Source organism: Euprymna scolopes, chromosome 46 (assembly GCF_053919585.1).
Source record: "Euprymna scolopes isolate OS-2025 chromosome 46, ASM5391958v1, whole genome shotgun sequence".
Lineage (NCBI taxonomy): Eukaryota > Metazoa > Mollusca > Cephalopoda > Sepiida > Sepiolidae > Euprymna > Euprymna scolopes.
The window spans coordinates 109,438,947-109,444,946 of NC_136527.1; positions in this window are offsets into that span (position 1 = coordinate 109,438,947).

The window sequence follows — 6,000 nt, forward strand, 5'->3', positions numbered from 1 at the left end:
GTGCCTAGTTTGCTCAGTGGGGAAACAAGTAAATACAACTATCGCTATCGGCTAAAACAAAACGCCAGCCATTAAAGTCTCGACAAGGGGGAAAACTATGTCTTGTATTCGCAATCTTCAAAGTGTTTGCATATAAGGGAAATGCCATTTCCCCCAATTTTCCGTAAAAATTCCTTTTAACTATAAATGATTTTCTACTTGACGGATTTTCCTAATTTTCGGATATGTTGCTATTTTCAACATGATAGGTAAGTGTTGCTTTTGCTTAAAACCACATATTAAAAAAAAAAACTTGACTAACCTCAGGCGATTAGTAATTTAGCAATGAATTAAACTTCTACTCCACGACCTCTCTCTCTCTCTCTCTCTCTCTCTCTCAGCAGTATTTTCGCGAGAAGGTGTGACACAAGGTCGGAAGGTGAAGCTTGAAAATGAGCAATGGTACTTGTTAAGATAGAGTTGACAAATCGATTTTTTAAAATATGTCAAAAAAAAAAGCAAAAAAAAACAACAATAGTACGTGTTAAATTATCATGTGTGAGAAATTCTGCAGAAATAAGCAGGCTCCTCATTGGTCTGTTTGTCCGCCCATGATTTTGTTTGAACCATTCAGATTGCTTGTTATTACTAATTGCCGAGGGTACTTTTGGCGCCAAATTAATCTTTTCTGATCACCTGATTTGAGAAAGACACAGGTTGAAATGGATGTTCGAATTCTCACTCGAGGCGTGTTGTAATATTCCTCGTGAAAAAAAAAGTAAAATCTTTATTATGTACTTACTTTTGAAGAAAAAAAAAGACCAAAATCTGTGGCCAAGGTATCATTCTATCACTCTGATGATCATTCTAACCCTAACCCTAAACCCTAACCCTAACCCTAAACCTAAACCCTAATCCTAAACCTAACGCTAAACTTAACCCTAACCCAAACCCTAAACCCTAAACCTAACCCTAACCTTAACCCTAACCCTAAACCCTAACCCTAAACCCAAAACCCTAACCCTAACCCCTAACCTAAACCCTAACCCCTAATCCAAACCCCAAACCCTAACCCTAACCCTAAACCCAAACCCTAACCCAAACCCTAAACCCTAACCCTAACTCTAACCTTAAATGAATAAATAAATGATATGAAGCAATTCTTATATATCCTTCTATCGATCCGGTAGATATCTCACTGCTGATGCAATTCTCTATCTATATAAGAGCCAGATACGTCCAAGGATGGAATACTGTTGCCACATCTGGGCAGGAGCTGCTAGAAAGGACTTGTCCTGCCTTAATAGGGTTCAAAATAGACTTCATGGCCTGGTGGAAGATGCCCTTTTCTCTTCTCTGCAACCTCTATCTCACAGAAGAGATGTTACGAGTTTGTCTCTGCTTTATCGTTATTTTCATGGAAAATGTTCGACTGAGCTTCAATCTATGGTACCCCCTCGCCAAACTTTCACAAGAAACACTCGTCTAGCTGAAAACACTTTAAATAATTCCCCTGCACTCGTTCTCTGTGCCTAAACCTAAACGTAGATTCCATGAACAAAGTTTCTATCTTAAAACTGCACGCCTGTGGAACTCTATTCCTTTGCCATTCCAGCTGACTACAATATGGTTGTGTTCAAGTCCAACGTAAACAAGTTCTTGATGAGCCTTGTTAACAAATTTACCGAATTTCCATTACTAACGATTACTATATTGTCCAATTGACTACTGTACACTCTTAACCCTTATCCTCGAGTGGTTTCTGGGCCTTGATAAGTGGTTATGCGTATGGAAAAAAAAAAAAAATTCTCTACCTATATAAGAGCCAAATACATCCAAGGATGGATCACTCTTGCCACATCTGGACAGGAGCTACTAGAAAGGTTTAATCCTGTGTTGATAGAGTTCAAAATAGACTTCGTAGCCTAGTAGGTGATGCTCTTTTCTCTTCCCTGTAACCTCTTTTCCAAAGAAGAAACCTTTCGAGCCTGTCTCTGCTTTATCACTATTTTCATATCAAGTGCTCGTCTGAGCTCTAATCCATGCCCCCCCCCATTTTGCGTTTTGCTTTGCTTTTAGCCTAACTGAATTACTTCCCTTGTTATTAAGTTACGGCTTCCCAAAATAATATGGTGGCAGTTTTTATGATAAAGATCAAAAACTCTTCTTTTTTTTTCTTTTTTTTTTTTAAATAATGCGGTAATATTTAAGTACTTCTAACATGCCAATTAAGTAGATAACATTGCTTTTAGTTGAAACTAACATTTAAAAAAAAAGTCAGTAGACACCTTTGTCTTTTTTTTAAATTGATCTTTTCGTTTTTCAAATTTCACTTTTTTAGTGTAGTTGCAACTGTTCGTTTTATCAAACTCAACAGGTAGCACTACACAACGGGCCTGTTATTGATCCCAAGACCAAGTTGAAAATGATTGGGCCGTCAAAACATGCAGTGAATTTGTGAAAGATGTCTTTTCGTGGTTAGTGTTGATGGCCGGTTAAAATGGATGGAGTAAAGCTGTGGATATCCAAGATCACGATACAAAAGGGATTTTTTGTAAAAAACGATGACATTGTTGTTTCCATGTTATCAATAGTTAAATAAAATGTCCGTTCAAATGTTTGGCTTGTTGCTTACTATAGTTTATATATATATATATATATTAAAAAAATTATATTAAAAAAAATAATATATATATATATATATGCCGCTCCCCATTTAGGGGGTACCAAATTGGTCAAAGGGAAAATTATTCCCAACTTGCATTTAGGTAAAAATGCACTTTCGTATAAATAATTGAATTCGTTCAATGCGTATCACTAACAAAAACAAATAAAAACATCTATATATATACATCTCTCTCTCTCTCTCTCTCTCTCTCTCTCTCTCTCTATATATATATATATATATATATATATATATATATATATATATATATATATTTAAAAGAGTGTAGCCATCAACAATTGTGGTTTTTTTTTAAAGGTTTTCATCCTATTTTTATTTTAAAATATTTTTATAACGCGTTTCGAGCTTAGGGTGTGCTCTCTTCAGATGTTTTCATAAAAAGTTTTTCTTTAAAATGGGAGTCTGTAGAGTTATTTTTACCTCCGCTGATACTAAATGTGTTTTTCAGAGTGATGTGTGGTCTCAGACATTCTGACTCCAACTGTAAGTGTTCAAAGTGTCCGGTCAAAGTTAGATTCAAAGAAGGGTTTTTGGTCCATTCGGTGAAGGTTTTTATGGTTTTTTTAGGGTTCTTTTTAAAGACTTTCTTTCCCCATGTATAGCACACACTCACACACAATCACACACGCATACATATACATTCGTGTACATGTACACATGCATACACACACGCACGCAGGCACACACACATACACACATGCACATACATAGAAATATATGTAGGAGCATATATATATACATACCCACCTACACACTCACACACGTACTCACACACATCCACCACTAACACATCAATTATTTTTATTTTTTTATTTTTTATTTTATATATATATATATATATATATATATATATATATATATATATTTTTTTTTTTTCCAACCAAAACACGCATGTGTATATGCGCTTAATCATTCAGACATAAGTACACGCACCCAAACACATACAAGTAAGATGGAGAATAGGTAGGAGAAGATATATATACACACATATACACGCACATACACACATATATATACGCACATACATGTATGTGCATATACACTCACAAACATCCACATACTATGTAGGCACATACACATACACACACACACATGCACACACACAGACATATGCAGGGGATCACACATACGTGTATATCCATATCCACACGAACACATTTACCCACTTATACATGTGCATACATATGTAATATATACACACACACACATACGGATGCGTATACATTCATCCACTCATATATATATATGGGCACATGCACTCACAATCACACATACACATACATATTCATATATCCCACCTTATGTATATATTGGTTGAAGTTTCATTTCTTTTCTAATCCAAGCACATGTGCATACATGGATTCGGTCACCCAAACATAAGTGCACGTATACACACAAACAAGATGTAGCATAGATAACAGATGATATATATATATATACACACACACGCGCATACACAATCATATGTACACACTCACACACACACACAATCTTATGTACACACTCACACACACACATATATACATGCACACACGCGCGTACATACACATACATACGTACAATTTCTAATTGTTTAGTTTAGAGAAATGGTACTGTACTGGGTATGGACGCGCGCACCCATGAAAGTGTGCGTGTGCTTTATTGTGCTTTTTTTGTTTCGTGTGTGAGGGTGCACATCTACCCCAGTATGCATGCGTGTAAGTGTATTTTGTGTTTTGCCTATTTATGTGTATAATTAAGGAGAGATGTTTAAGGCGGGGTTAAACTTTGCTATGAAGTTTTTTCTTGTTAGCAAGTAGAAGTAGTTGTCAGTTTGGAAGATGGGCATTATCTCGAATCTGCCTCCACTGCATGTGTGTATATGTTGTGATACATGCAGGTGTCTATTTTCTGCGATTTTGATGTTGGATCGGTGTAGGGCTACTCTATTACTAAGGTTTTTTGTAGCGCCTATGTAGGATTTATCGCATGCTGGACATTTTATTACATAGATCACGTTTTTTGAGGTGCAATCTAGGTTTTTTTTAATTTTGAATGTTTGTATGGGGTTCGTAAATGTGTATGTGTTTCCCTCTAATATTATGTTGCAGACTCCACATCGTTGTTTGTTGCATTTTGTGACTCCTTTTGTTGCGTCTTGATTGAGTTTGGATGAGGTAAGAATGCGTTTTAGGTTTTTGGGTTGGCGTTTGCTTTTTATTATTTTTGTTGTTTTAAGGAAGTTGTTTAGTTTGCTGTTTTGGTTAAGTAGGACGAGGTTTTTCGTTATCTCTGTGAAAAGCTCTGGGTTGTTTGTGTTGTGTGTGGAGACGTATGTTAGGATTTGTTCTTTGTTTCGTTCTTTAGGGGTTCTCAAGTCTTCTACTGGTATATTTGTCGCAAGTTGGATCCCTTTGCCTATAAATTGTGATGGGTATTTTCTTTTTCTTAAATTTATTCATAGTTCCTTGAGTCGGATTTTCCGAAGGTTATTGTCCGTGATTATGGTGCAGATTCTACGTGCTAGGGTTTAGGGAATTGATTTTATGCAGGTTTTAGGGTGGTGACTTTTAAAGTGTAGGTATTGTTGGGTGTCTGTAGGTTTGCGGTAAATGTCTGTGATAATGTTATTGTCTTTAATCTTTATCAGTATATCTAGGAAAGGTAATTCTGTAGAGCTTTGTTCTATGGTGAATTTAATTTTTGGGTGTAGGTTCTGGAGTATGGTGTGTAAGTCTGTTATGTCCCCCCATGTGGGTTTCCATAGGATGAAGCAGTCATCTAAGTACCTTTTCCATGATTCTACAAACAGTTTTTTAGTGCTGTGGCCAAATTTTTGTTCTATCTTTTTATATAAGGTTTCTTCTAGGTAGGCTAATGTAAGGGTTGCGTAAGTCGGTGCCATTTTTGTTCCCATTGCTGTACCTAGTGTTTGGATGTAGTTGGTATTGTTGAATTCGAAGGAATTATTATTTAGAATTATGTCTATACTATCGATAATGAATTGCTTTGTGAATCTGGGATGTAGTGTTTGTGCGTGTCTGTTGATCCAAAATATTATTGCTTCTTTTCCTAATTCATGGGGTATATTACTATATAAACTGCTAACGTCAAATGTAACTAATAGTGTCCCGTTTTCTACTGTATGTTGTAAGGTAGTAAGAAAATGGATGTCGTCCCTTATGTAGCTCTTAACTTGATCTGTGAAAGGTTGTAATAAGATGTCTATTAAGTTGCTAAGTCTGCTTGTCGGACAGGCTGGTCCTGCTACAATGGGTCTAAATGTAAGGTCACTAGGGTTTGGAGCGCTAATATATTCTGAGTTTTGTGTATCGATGGCAAGTTTTATTACGCTA